The sequence below is a fragment of the Schistocerca cancellata genome, chromosome 2, assembly GCF_023864275.1.
Source record: "Schistocerca cancellata isolate TAMUIC-IGC-003103 chromosome 2, iqSchCanc2.1, whole genome shotgun sequence".
Taxonomy (NCBI): Eukaryota; Metazoa; Arthropoda; class Insecta; order Orthoptera; family Acrididae; genus Schistocerca; species Schistocerca cancellata.
Window position 1 is genome coordinate 566,892,873 of NC_064627.1, and position 15,285 is coordinate 566,908,157.

Consider the following 15,285-nt stretch of genomic DNA (forward strand, 5'->3'; position numbering starts at 1 on the left):
AGATCCGTATCCAATGGTTCCTTGGACTCTGTGTATAGCAAGAACTGTTCTTTTTTCATGTCGTCTACCGCTAGCGACATTTGCTGCACTAAAGTTTATTGTCAGTTGCTTTCTAGAAATAAAACTACTTATGTTATTTGTTTGAAATTGTTGTATAGCTTTCCGAGAATGCTACATCCCGTAGGCACCCTATTAGCGGCGAGTGGGCAAGACCCCACAAAGTTTTTTTTTTGTTCAGGATCGCCTATATTATCACCAAAGCATTTACCTTTCCTCCTGACTGACCCTGTACAATGAGTAACTTGTATAATTTACATCATTACGCCCAACTGAGGACGATAATTAAACTTATTTAGCTGGAGCATTCGCTTTCTTCTTCTCCAAAAGTATCTCCATTTTCTTGCTGAAGTTTCTCTTCGGTGCTATCGTCCTGGTTATGTTAATTCCAGTTCTAGTCGTGGATTCAAACTGATGATTCTCGACAGGTGTGCTGAACGTATCTCAACCCATACCATGTTACCCATTATGTCCATTGCCTGGAGTTTGAGCAACTAATTTTCCTTAACTGTCATTGAGATGAAAAGACGGAGAATTCTTTTGGTCAGCTTGTCATAATTCATTCTGACGATTTCACTGTAAGATTTTTATGGTCTGCTTCTGAATCAATTACGCTAACAGAGTTCCTGAGATTTCCTTTTGATCCAAGTTCTCCCTAAGCAAACTGGGCCAGTATTGTTCACAACAAAAAAAGTTGTGGCGGGGATTGTTTTAGAATCTATAAGTAAGATAAAACTTACTCTTCCAGAAAAAAAACTCGAAGATGCTATTAATGTAAAAGGCGAAATGCGTGTTGAACGTAAATAAATATTATACTGGATCAAGAAAAAGGTATATTAATATGTAAAACGAATATTTTTGTACTTTCTGCGAAAAATGATTACACCACCAAACTTGATATTTGAAGAATTTCTTACGAATTTAACTGTGATGAAAAGGTGTTTACGGCTGTCACCTGCTGGTTTAGATACCTGAGAGTAGACGTCTGTGACACAGCAACATGAAAGCTGATCCCACATTATGAAATATGTTCCAGTATCGGTAATGAAGGCTTTGAAAAGTAGTAACGTTTTTAAATATATTTTTTCAATAAGTATTTCCAGGCAAACTAAACAACTTCTGAGTCGACTGCAGACCAGATGAATCAGCCTCCGTAGCCGAGGTCGCTAGTGTACACCTGTATAATGGTGCTCGACTTTGGGGTAACTGGTTGAAAAAAAAGCAGGATTAGGTTTTAACGTCCCGTCGACATCGAGGTCATTAGAGATGGAGCACGAGATCCGACTGTGTCAAGAGTGGCGATGAAATCGGCCCTTCCCTTTCAAACGAACCAACCCGGCATTTGCCTGAGGCGATTCAGGGAAATCACAGAAAACCTAATTCTGGATGGCCTCCCAAATGTGAGTCCAGTGTGCTAAACACAGCATCACCTCGCTCGGTAATTAGTTCGAATCATGTTGGTAGAAGTCATTTTCACCATCACTTTTCGGATGGCAAGGGGAGAGGAGGTACTGACACCAGACTTCGCACTGATGTCGTAGGTGAGATTTCTCCGCAGTGTCACAAGGATTCTCAGCAGTGACCCGACTGATTATGATTCGCCCGTCGGGATGGGGCGTTATGGCGGGCAATACCCTTGTTGCTATTCGAGAGTAATAGTCTGTGTGCCGACAGCTGTTTCACTTCTGCCCTTCTCTCATCATCATACGCTGGCGTCCGTAATCACCAAACTTCCTGCCCTTTTTTGCCATTTGAGATTTTAAATTTTCAGTAGTGGCCTAACATTATTGCTACCGTATATGAATAAAAATAACTTTTGACATATATTTTCTACCTTTATCTCCTAAATTATTGGATACGATGATTTTAACTGTAGGAAAATGTAATTTCAGATTGTTAAATCAGAGAGGTGGAACTCGTATTAACAATACTAAACGTGTGGGTAATGCTCATCTTTCAGCTATGAAACTGATCTTCCTTCAAAAACAATTGACTGGATAACTGTCAAACGCTTGGGATACAGTAATTTCGTGTACTTCATGTCAAATCAATTTCTGACTCGAACGTACTTGCAGGTGTGAATCAAGCAGTCCAGGTGTGAATCAAGCAGTCAGTTTGGACTTTTAAGCTAATCATTGGGATGTTGGTAAACAGGGCAGTACTACAATCGCAACAATGGGGAGAGTCCAAAATCGACTCGTTAATTGCCATATGTTGTGCATTCAAGATTTACATGCACTCCATCTGCAGGCCACAAGTGGCCCATCGGGACCACCCGACCGCCGTGTCATCCTCAGCTGAGGATGCGGATAGGAGAAGCGTGTGGTCAGCACATCACTCTCCCAGTCGTAATGATGGTTTTCTTTGACCGGAGCCGCTACTGTTCGGTCGAGTAGCTCCTCAATTGGCATCACGAGGCTGAGTGCAGCCTGAAAAATGGCAACAGCGCATGGTGGCCCGTATGGTCACCCACCCAAGTGCCGGCCACGCCCGACAGCGCTTAACTTCGGTGATCTGACGGGAACCGGTGTATCCACTGCAGCAAGGCCGTTGCCCTTATTCAAGATTTACAAGGCAATGTAAAATGAATATTAAACAATAAAATCTGGAGGAACGAGTGCACTAATGTTGACTTTCAAGTTCACAAAGTTCATCTCGCCTTTTTATGCCGACTGTGGCTGGCGGTTGCCCACGAGGTCCTATGTGATGGACACGGACGCTGCGTGTTGACTGTTTCAGGACGCCGACAGAAATCAGGCTGTGTGTCGCCATTAGGTCCTACTTAAAAACTTGGGCTTAACAAGAAAACAGCAGCCTGTCAGGTTTCTGTTGGCACCCTTGAAATTATCTAAATACATAAAAATATAGACTGAAGTTATCTAAATAAATAAAAATGTACTGAAAGTTATCAAAATAAATAAAAATATGTCTGAAGTACTCTGTTTCTGATTGTAAGCCAGCGCTGTGATGATAAATGAACTGTCGTAATGAATCTTTTACTGTCGTAATGTGAAAGGCAAGCTGCACTGTAAAGGTAATTAATTGTCGTGATGAAAAGGGAAGTCTTTCATACTGTAAAAGTTACCAATCTGACTGCAAGAATTTTGAACAGTATTAACTGCTTGAATAATTAATTTGGACATGAAACCTAGAGCAAGAGGCTTTGAAAAATTTGATCACAAAAACTGTCTCTAAATAACATAAGTAAGGCCTGATTGAACAAATAAAAAAATCATAATATTTTCTCCTTGCCTCTATTCTACCCGCCCGGCTAGCCGCGCGGTCAGCTACCTCTCAGGAATATACAAAATTGCAGCGCCTGTGTTGTGAAGAGGTACGACGCAGTGTTCCTTCGGACACGCATGCATGTCCGAAGGGACATTCCATGGCACTTCTTCACAACATACTATTTGGTATTTATCGGCCAATACCGGACTACGACTCACAAATAAAATGTCTCCCCTGTACGGGAACAATATTAATGGGATGTACGAGTACGGCTATGACACATGGACGACGATATATGGAAGTCTGGGTGTGGCCGTCAGTCGTGCTCGGGTAGCCGACGCAGTTAAGGCGACCGTTCGCGTATTGCGGGGAATCAGGGTTAGAGTCCAGCGGTGCAACAAATTTTCATTGTCGTCATTTCTCATTATATGAGGTGGTTTATAAACGCAAATGCAAATACATTTCATTTCTCCCGGGAATATATCCCGGTGCTCCCGACGGCTTTATTCATGCAAGGAGCTTGTCTAACGGTCGCCACCATCTTGGTGACCACCAGTAATAGTTTGAAAGGCGTTACCTTAAAATTAACCTTGCCCAAAATTGCTACGCAGTACTTAATCTAACTTAAACTAACTTATGCTAAGAACAACACACACACACACACACACCCATGCCCGAGGAAGGACTCGAACCTCCGGCGGGAGGGGCCGCGCAGTCCGCGACATGATGTCTCAAACCGCGCGTCCACACAGCGCGGCACTGCTACGGTCGCAGGTTCGAATCCTGCCTCGGGCATGGATGTGTGTGATGGCCTTGGGTTAGTTAGGTTTAAATAGTTGTAAGTTCTAGGGGACTGATGACCTCAGACATAATGTCCCATAGTGCTCAGAGCCATTTGAATTAAAATTGCTTCTGTACAGAAGGAATAATGTTCCTTAATTTCCGTCTCACTCTGTCTCGCGAATACAAAGAAAGTCGGGAGGCTGTCTTTCAGTTATTTTCTTTTTGTAGCTTAATTGCCTCATAAAATAAATGTAATGGTTCAAATGGCTCTGAGCACTATGGGACTTAACAGCTGTGGTCATCAGTCCCCTAGAACTTAGAACTACTTAAACCTAACTAACCTAAGGACATCACACACATCCATGCCCGAGGCAGGATTCGAACCTGCGACCGTAGCAGTCGCGCAGCTCTGGACTGAGCGCCTAGAACCGCTAGACCACCGCGGCCGGAAAATAAATGTATCATACAGTAAAAAATTAACGTTGAAATTAAAAGTTTTGGGGATTATTCTCGAAAAATAAAAATCTGTTTGCCAGTTCGTATCACGAGAACATCGTGTTAGTCGGTAGTCGTGCAGCTGTCAAAAAGTTCGTTACTATTGTTTTGGTCATGAGTCCTAAGGTTTGTTTGATGGAGCTCTCCATTCTTGTCGCTGGCCAGCTATCTTGTTCGTTTAAGTATAACTGCTGCACGCCACAATCGCAGCGATACCAATATCCTGCCCCTCTGTGTACACTACGTCCACGTCTACTCTCCGCAATCCTACAGTCGTCAGCAACGACTCTTGACATAATAGCTACCCAAACCGGTCTACCTCTTCGATTCATTGCGTCCTTTAGCAGGGTACTAACGTTTTCTTGTTGCCAAGTTTGCAGAATGTCTTCATTAGTTACTCTATCAGTCCATCTTATCTAAGTCAGGCTTCTAATAGGTCCCTTTCTGTCTGTCCCACTCGACGTTTCGCACCAACACAGAGCTGTTCATGAATATTTTTGTGCTTTCAGCGTCTATATTTTTGGATGTTAGCATCTGTTTCTATTTCCTAGAAAGCAAAAGGCCGCGCGGGATTAGCCGAGTGGTCTAAGGCGCTGCAGTCCTCCCTCGGGCATGGGTGTGTGTGTTTGTCCTTAAGATAATTTAGGTTAAGTAGTGTGTAAGCTTAGGGACTGATGACCTTAGCAGTTAAGTCCCATAAGATTTCACACACATTTGAACATTTTTTTTAGAAAGCAAAATTGATTCATTTGAAAAAAAATCAATGAATGGAAAAGAGCATAGATCCCACAGTGATTGTTATGTAATAAAATGTACTTGCAAGGAGATAGATTAAGGGACTTCTTTGCTGAGTTGATCGTGATAAAGAACGACAAACGAGAAGCTAGTGAGATGTGTGTAGGCGACATCTTGGAACTAGTGTATCTAGAAGCTGAAGATCGCCGAGAACTCTTCGGACGAAGGTGAGGAAGATGATTGAGCATGTTGATACATATAAACAGTGAAGGATAGGAGGGCACAAAGCAAGGCATTATCAGACAGTCCGTAAGACATAATTTTATATGAAGACTGCATGTAAATGGTGAGGCATTTGTTAGGAGACTGTGTTCCAGAGTTTCTGTTTGCTATTGACAGACAACAAACATACATCTGTGTAGCCCCCTCCCCCCGTCCCCCTCTTCCCACCGTCATCCTCCACTGAGAGACGTTAAACGCTGTGGCCACCTAGCGATTACGTGGGCTGTTATGCAGGCAGCAGGCGGAACTCGTAGTGAGCAGTGGCAGCTAGATAGCGCTTGCGTCCCATCTGCCGCCTCAGGGAAAGCTGCGTCACTCCCACGTCTCAGTAGCTCAGCAGAGGCGATACGCTGTTGCGTAATGACAAGATACTTCTGTAGGTTTTTTTTTTTTTTGCTTGCAACTTTGGAACAATATCGACACTACCTATGGGCAAATTGGCTCGGCTACCTGAAAATGATGCATCGGCCGGGAATCGAACCCGGGCCGCCCGCGTGGCAGGCGAGCATTATACCACTGAACCACCGATGCCTCAATAATATGCGTTGGTACTGAAGTTATAGTCGTAGACAAAAGATATATTCATTTGTGAAGTATTTTTCTAGCTTGTAGACTGATATTCAATGTACTACCCCGTACCGAACCTTACGATGCGCAATCGTCAGAAACCTCCTTGCCACACAAAAAGGACTGCAGGCACGTGCTGTATTGCTGCACATCCCATAGTCATGCAGTCTTGCTCCTCTCTTCGTAAAAAAATATTGTTGTTATCTTATTTAATTATACGAAAGAAGAAAAGTTGAACAATTACAAATTAACTAAATGTCAGAATTAATAAAAGTTCAAATACTTCTACACAGTTCTGACTCGATAGAATGTTTATAAACTCATCAACTGTTCCAGCTTTGTTTGTAAAGCCAGGAATACCAAAATGAATTATGTGACTCCATATCTGCTAAAATGTAAGATGACTCGTGATTTACGACAATGCTGGTAATTTTTAATTCAGCCTAAAAAAGTTTCAGCCTCACTAATTTTCAATCATAATTAATTTAGTTTTTAAGATATGACAGCCTCAATATCAAAGTTAAATTTCAAACCTCACAAATGCTGATTTGCTATTTTCATTTTGTAATAATCTGGCGCCCCATTAAACATGAGTTTTCCTGCTGTATGAGAAAAAAGAAAAGAAAGAAACGAGAACTTCAGAGTTCACTGTCTCTCCGTATAACTTTCCCAAAGAAGTCATAATTTCACTACTGCACCTTAACAGACTACAGAAAACTGTCGTTACTCGGTTGCGAGATTTATAAAGAGCTAATTGAAATAAAATGATTACAAACACCGTTCATCAAAAAACTGTATCACTTCCAAATTGCAGAAGATGTGTTTGTATCTCTGTACATATAAACATAAGTGGAACAAAACCACTCGCAAGACAGCACACGTTTCACATTTGTCACCAGAAGGCCGCTAGATATTGTGGCCTGAACGGAAGGAAAAGAGGAAATGTCAGACTTCTCTCTTTTCACATGTAGGCTATAATATTGTTTTTTTTTTTAAAAAAAAGCGCTGTGTTCTCAAGGAATGCAGGGAGGGGATAAAGAAAGTCAAGTGGCGGTTTGAGAAGCGAAAAGAGAAGGAAATATAAATGGGAAAAGATGGAAGCATTTGCTTTACTGTTTGACACAGGAGGAATTGTTCATATCTGTTAATTATTCGAAGAAAAGTCATGTGGTCGATAAAAGGCAGTGTTTAAGCATTTTTCTTAAATGCACTGGGGCGTAGAGTTGTGTACATCTCCTTTTTTGCGTCATTGGTCTTGTGGCTGGTTTGATGCGGTCCGCCACGATTCCTCTTCTGTTCAAGAATGGTTCAAATGGCTCTAAGCACTATGGGACTTAACATCTGAGGTCATCAGTCCCCTAGAACTTAGAACTACTTAAACCTAATTAACCTAAGGACATCACACACATCCATGCCCGAAGCAGGATTCGAACCTGCGACCGTAGCGGTCGCGCGGTTCCAGACTGACGCGCCTAGAACCACTCGGCCACACCCGCCGGCTCCTCTTCTGTGCCAATCTCTTTGTTTCAGAGCACATTTGAAACCTACATCCTCAATTAACTGCTCGATGTATTCCATTCTCTGCCTTCCTCTACAGTTTTTACCCTCTACAGCTCCCTCTAGTACCATTCCATGAAGTCTTAACAGATATCCTATCATCCTGTCCCCTCTTATTGTCAGTGTCTTCCATATATTTCTTTCCTCTCCGATTCTACACAGAATCTCCTCATCTCATTTCTTATTAATCTACCGAATTTTCAACATTCGTCTGTAGCACTACAGATCAAATGCTTCGATTCTCTTCCGTTCCGGTTTTCCTACAGCCACGTTTCACTACCAGACAATGCTGTGCACCAAAAGTATTTGTACATTCTCAGAAATTTCTTCCTAAAACTAAGGCCTATGTTAGATACTAGTAGACTTCTCTTGACCAAGAAAGCCCTTCTTGCCAGTGCTAGTCTGCTTCTGATGTCCTCCTTGCTCCGTCCGTCGTAGGCTATTTTGCTGCCTAGGTAGCAGGATTCCTGAACTTCATCTACTTCGTGACCATCAACCCTGATGCTAAGTTTCTCGCCGTTCTCATTTCTGCTATTTCTCATTACTTTGGTCTTTCTTCGACTTATTCTGAATCCATATTCTGTACTCATAAGGCTGTTCATTCCATTCAGCAGACCCTGTAATTCTTCTTAGCTTTCACTGAAGATAGCAGTGTCAACAATGAATCTTAACATTGATATCTTTTCACTTGAATTTTAATTCCACCCTTGAACTTTTATATTATTTTCGTCATTGATTCTTCAATATACAGATTGAACAATAGGAGTGAAAGACATCCCTGTCTTCCACCCTTTTTAATCCGAGCACCACGTTCTTGGTCTTTCACTCTTAATATTCCCTCTTAGTTCTTGTACATGTTGTATATTACCCGTCTCTCCCTTTAGCTTACCCCTATTTTCCTCAGAATTTCGAACATCTTGTACTATTTGCTACTGTCGAGGGCTTTTTCCAGGTCGACAAATCCTATGAACTTGACTTGATTTTTGTTTAATCGTGCTGACGTTATCAGCTGCACATCGTAAATACAACTCTGGTGCCTTTACTTTGCCTAAAACCAAACCGATCCTCGTCTACTGCATAGTGCAGATAATTTGTTTTAGAGACGAGATCGCGAATGTTTTTGTTCTATGGATGGTAAAGGCGATGGTAATAGATAATTTAGAATTTGTGTTCCAGTTAAATGATATGATAGGTACTTGAATCCTCATGCAACGGACAGGTGTCTTAGAGTACAGAGTTTTACCCATCTACTAGGTGGATAACAATCAATTCTCTGGAACATAATAAGTTTTTAGCGTCACCTGAAAAATTAGTTCCTATGGCGTGACATGTCTCGAAACTCAACAACTCATTTATATCGAAAACAGTTCGGTAATTTTTAGAGTCTATACCCCACCTTCCCCTGGAAAAAATTTCTGCGAACGCTCATGGTGACAGAACACTAATATTTGAATTTCAAGCTCATTTATATTCGGTTGAAGCCGATGGAGCAGCAATGGTTGCCTTGTTATCGTCCTTGGCGACTGGCATCGACATGAAGTATCAGATGTAGCCCCAACTCTCTCAAGAGGTTATCACTGCAACTTTTCGTTGACCCATTTGCAGGAACATATGTAGAGTTATCCCACCCAAACTAACTTTTTGTCCAGAAGTACAAAAAAAGTATTGCGCAAATGTTGTGTAACTGCCAGTGGGACATAAACTATCGTGATTGCCTTTCTGTATTTTTGTTCGTTACGACGATATGAACGACGCTACGTCCTGTTAAAATAGCAAGAAACGTAATTTTTTTTATTCGGTTGTCCATTTCCCATCCTCAAGATCTATTCAAAAACGTTTCCCAGTGTACCATTCACGTGAATATGACATAGTTAAAAACGTAGTTGACTCGTACTGTCGTGTACTGCCACAAGGTGCAGAAGCCTGGAGAAACCTAGCTCGTCCAATTGCAGGAGCTGGCAGTAAACAAATGGAAACACAGGGAAAATGCGCACCCGCTATTCAGTTAACCGTTCTCTCGGGTAAAGATTTTTGCGAGTATAATGTAAAACAACTAAGAGGAGGTAGAAATGCTGTTCACCTATGTAGAATGTAAGTTAGCGTGACAATAATTTCAATAATGTTTTCTTATACCGAAGAGCCAAAGAAACTGGTTATCCTGCCTTACATTGTGTAGGGCCCCCGCGAGGACGCAGAAGTGCCGCAACACGATGTGGAATGGACTCGATTAATGTCTGAAATATTGCTGGAGGGATCTGACATCATGAATCCTGCAGGGCTTTCCATATGAGTACGAGGGGGTGCAGATCTCTTCTGAACAGTGCGTTGCAAGGAATCCCAGATATGTTGAATAATGTTCATATCTGGGGAATTTGGTGGCCAGCGGAAGTTTTTGAACTCAGAAGAGTGTTCCTGGAGCCAATCTGTAGCAATTCTGGACGTGTGAGGTGTCGCATTGTCCTGATGAAATTGCCCAAGTCTGTCAGAATGCACAATGGAAATATATGGATGAAGGTGATCAGACAGGATGCTTACGTACGTGACACCTGTCGGAGTCATATATAGACGTATCAGGGTCCTATGTCACTCCAACTGCACACGCCCTACACCATTACAGAGCCTCCACCATCTTGAACAGTGCCCTGCTGATATGCAGGGTCCATTGATTTATGAGGTTGTCTCCATACCGTACAGGTTCATCCGCTCGATCCATTTTGAAACGAGATTCGTCCTACCAGGCAACATGTTTCCAGTCATCAACAGTCGTTATGACGGGCCCAGGTGAGGCATAATGCTTTGTGTCGTGCAGTCATCAAGGGTACACGAGTGGGCCTTCGGCTACGAAAGCCCATACCGATGATGTTTCTGTGAATGGTTAGCACGGTGACACTTGTTGATGGTCCAGCATTGAAATCTGCAACATTTTGCTATAGGGTTGCAATACTGCCACGCTCAACGATTCTCTCCGTTCTTGCAGGGTGTTTTTCCGGCCGCAGCGATGTCGGAGATTTGATGTTTTATCGGATTCCTGATATTCACGATGCATTCGTGATATGGTCGTACGGGAAAATCCCCACTTCATTGCAACCTTTGAGATACTATATGTGTCCCATCGCTCTTGCGCCGACTGTAACACAGGGTTCAAACTCATTTAAATCTTGATAACCTGCCATTGGGGCCATTGTAGCAGCAGTAACCGATCCGACAACTGCGCCAGACACTTGTTGTGTAATGTTGGCGTTGCCGACCGCAGCGCCATATTCTGCCTATTTACGTATTTCTGTATTTTAATACGCGTGTCTGTACCGGTTTCTTTAGCGCTTCAATGTATTTACGACGTGGGCACATGTAATACAGTACTGTAGCACTTTCAAATGATGTGTTGAGTACAGTAAAAGCAGACCTTTATTAATAAGGCATCATCATTACTTTTGTTTTATTGTGCTGGCCGGGGTGGCCGAGCGGTTCTAGGCGCTACAGTCTGGAACCGCACGACCGTTACGGCCGCAGGTTCGAATCGTGCCTCGGGCATGGATGTGTGTGATGTCCTTAGGTTAGTTAGGTTTAAGTAGTTCTAAGTTATAGGGGACTGATGACCTGAGATGTTAAGTCCCATAGTGCTCAGAGCCATTTAAACCATTTTTTTCTTTTATTGTGATTATAGGCAGGCATAATGCTACTCAGGCAGACGAACGTTTCAGACAGCGAAAACATCTAATCGATAGATATTTTCTCGTCTTGTAGTGACGCTTCAGAAAACGAAATTTCAAGACAAGGAAACGCAGCCATCTTAGAGCTCGCACGGACAAAGCCACCTGAATTACTTTTCTCGCTTCTGTTGCATTGAATCCACACATGAGCACACGGCATCTTGAACAGGAGATTTTTGTTCCTGAAACCAGTGTACATCGATTTATAACACGTCACCAATTTCATCCATGTCATATACATGTACAGTCGTGGACAAAACGAGCAAAACTCCTCGCCTTTTCGTTATGCTGATCCGCACAGCTTTAAAGTCTGCTACACAGCATAACAGGCAAGGCGACGAAGTGCTACCAACATACTATGCACAGGAGTGAAATTGAAAAACTATCCGAACTTTGTCAGGCTGTTTTCAACCATGTCTGAGATTATACACTCCTGGAAATTGAAATAAGAACACCGTGAATTCATTGTCCCAGGAAGGGGAAACTTTATTGACACATTCCTGGGGTCAGATACATCACATGATCACACTGACAACCACAGGCACATAGACACAGGCAACAGAGCATGCACAATGTCGGCACTAGTACAGTGTATATCCACCTTTCGCAGCAATGCAGGCTGCTATTCTCCCATGGAGACGATCGTAGAGATGCTGGATGTAGTCCTGTGGAACGGCTTGCCATGCCATTTCCACCTGGCGCCTCAGTTGGACCAGCGTTCGTGCTGGACGTGCAGACCGCGTGAGACGACGCTTCATCCAGTCCCAAACATGCTCAATGGGGGACAGATCCGGAGATCTTGCTGGCCAGGGTAGTTGACTTACACCTTCTAGAGCACGTTGGGTGGCACGGGATACATGCGGACGTGCATTGTCCTGTTGGAACAGCAAGTTCCCTTGCCGGTCTAGGAATGGTAGAACGATGGGTTCGATGACGGTTTGGATGTACCGTGCACTATTCAGTGTGCCCTCGACGATCACCAGTGGTGTACGGCCAGTGTAGGAGATCGCTCCCCACACCATGATGCCGGATGTTGGCCCTGTGTGCCTCGGTCGTATGCAGTCCTGATTGTGGCACTCACCTGCACGGCGCCAAACACGCATACGACCATCATTGGCACCAAGGCAGAAGCGACTCTCATCGCTGAAGACGACACGTCTCCATTCGTCCCTCCATTCACGCCTGTCGCGACACCACTGGAGGCGGGCTGCACGATGTTGGGGCGTGAGCGGAAGACGGCCTAACGGTGTGCGGGACCGTAGCCCAGCTTCATGGAGACGGTTGCGAATGGTCCTCGCCGATACCCCAGGAGCAACAGTGTCCCTAATTTGCTGGGAAGTGGCGGTGCGGTCCCCTACGGCACTGCGTAGGATCCTACGGTCTTGGCGTGCATCCGTGCGTCGCTGCGGTCCGGTCCCAGGTCGACGGGCACGTGCACCTTCCGCCGACCACTGGCGACAACATCGATGTACTGTGGAGACCTCACGCCCCACGTGTTGAGCAATTCGGCGGTACGTCCACCCGGCCTCCCGCATGCCCACTATACGCCCTCGCTCAAAGTCCGTCAACTGCACATACGGTTCACGTCCACGCTGTCGCGGCATGCTACCAGTGTTAAAGACTGCGATGGAGCTCCGTATGCCACGGCAAACTGGCTGACACTGACGGCGGCGGTGCACAAATGCTGCGCAGCTAGCGCCATTCGACGGCCAACACCGCGGTTCCTGGTGTGTCCGCTGTGCCGTGCGTGTTATCATTGTTTGTACAGCCCTCTCGCAGTGTCCGGAGCAAGTATGGTGGGTCTGACACACCGGTGTCAATGTGTTCTTTTTTCCATTTCCAGGAGTGTATTAATGCTGATTACTGTGTTAAACACAACACGTAATTATAAATGAATGAAGAAACGCTAATTAGTATGAACTGTACTAATAAAAATTAATTTCAGCTTATCGAGCTAACATAACTGTTTTAGTAAGACAAGATACCCCAGATCCTTACGAATTAGCAAAATATTATGCACATTCGGCCGGGAAACGGTCTGTGTCAACGTTCAGACCAGTCATACTGGATTACCGTTGCGTAAAATTTCTTTACATAAACAGCCGTATCTTTAGATTGCGTCCACACTTTTTTTAAACCACCAAGGGACCGTATACCGCAGGAAGTGCGATACATTTCCGCTTATTATCTCTACCTGTAGTCGAGGTAAACGGGTTTTAAGGGTTGGGTAGACAGATAGACAGTCAAGAAAGTGAGACTAGTAGGGTTTCATTTTTACCGATTTAGGTGACTAAATCCTAATAACGAAAAAAGCTACGACAGTTACTGAAGATGAGGGCCGCATAAATAATTCCTCCTACTCTTTATTCGAAATGTTCTAATTGCAGTCGATACATCAGCATATTAATCGTAGCTACGCTTTCGATCCAAATCACATTTACAGGAAAGCAAATACAATCCATTTACCTATACACGTGATAATTCAGATCCTAGTATTAATGCCACTACGTTTTAGAAGTGCGAGCATTCCCATAGCTTAAGAAACAGGCTAATGACCGTTTTCTAACTGTGACGAGTCTGATGGAGAATTCGAAACATTGTAGAATACGTTTGGCAGCTATGTCGCCGTTTATTTCCTGGGGTGGTGCAGAATTATCCTACTAAATTTACTCGCTAATAACAGTATTTGGTATGTCGGTAAACATCCCGAATAATTGTCTCATAAGCGGTGACATAAAGATAGTAAATTCATGTTTTTCAGTCCAGAAAGCTCTATGCAACAGAAACTGCAGATCATTTTGCAATTTTCATTGTGGAATTGCCGGCTTATTCATGTCTGGGGTAATAATAGAGGGCTGTTTGCCTGGATTGTCTGCTAGCGTAGTGAAAGGTGTGTGCTACTGCAAGGGAGGTCTGCTTTGGTTTCGGTTCTAATCTCAATGGAGGCAGATAGACTATAAGTGAAGCAATTTTAAGAATTTCTAGCGCCCCCAATACGTTTTTTGCTACCTTTATTCTGTACCGGCGCTCTGTGAATGTCAGTATGAAACTCTTGTAGAATTTCATACTTTTACTGCTAACTTTTTCCGCTTCTGTCAATAAATGAATTTCGTTATGAATCTTCACGCATTGCTAAATTTGCACACTTTCATGGTAGGTCAGCAATGGTAATCCAGTACGACTGGTCTGAACGTTGGCACAGACCGTTTCGCAGCCGAATGTGCATAATATTTTGCTAATTCGTATCGATTTGGGGTAACTTGTCTTACTAAAACAGTTATGTTATCTCGATAAGCTGAAATTCATTTTTATTAGTACAGTTTATACTAATTATCGTTTCTTCTTTCATTTATATCTTATAATTACGTGTTGTGTTTAACACACTAATCAGCATTAATATAGTCTTAGACATGATTGAAAACAGTCTGACAAAGTTCGGATAGTATTTCAATTTCACGCCTATGCATAGTATGTTAGTAGCACTTGACTATTTCTCCAGACTATTTCTCTATCGTTCCACATTCTAACAGCGCGTGGGAAAAACGAACACTTAAACTTTTCTGTACGAGCCCTGATTGCTCTTATTTTATGATGATGTTCGTTTCTCTCTGTGTAGGCTGGCGACAATAAAATATTTTCACATTCGGAGGAGAAAGTTGGTCATTGAAATTTCGTGTACACATAGACACTTTATTCACACAAACTTTCGACTGAAGACTGTTCACCGAATGAGCGGTACATTTTCCTCGTGTTTCTATTCAGTTACTGTCAACTCCAGCAAGTGGACGAGTTGCAATAACCCGAGTACCTACATTGTGTACTAGTACAGGACAGTTAAAGTCAATTTTGTGTTATGATTTTAATAACGTCT

At 43.2% G+C, this 15,285-nt stretch overlaps 1 protein-coding gene, 1 non-coding gene and 1 pseudogene across 2 annotated transcripts in view; 1 reads left to right on the top strand and 2 right to left on the bottom strand.

Moving 5' to 3' along the window:
• LOC126162159 (uncharacterized) overlaps positions 1-15,285 on the top strand; it is a 352,513-nt gene that overhangs the window by 196,192 nt on the left and 141,036 nt on the right. The window lies entirely within an intron of this gene.
• On the bottom strand, positions 2,495-2,612 carry LOC126164172 (5S ribosomal RNA; annotated as a pseudogene).
• Positions 6,041-6,111, bottom strand: Trnag-gcc (transfer RNA glycine (anticodon GCC)). The gene has a single exon. It is a non-coding gene; the product is annotated as a tRNA-Gly (tRNA).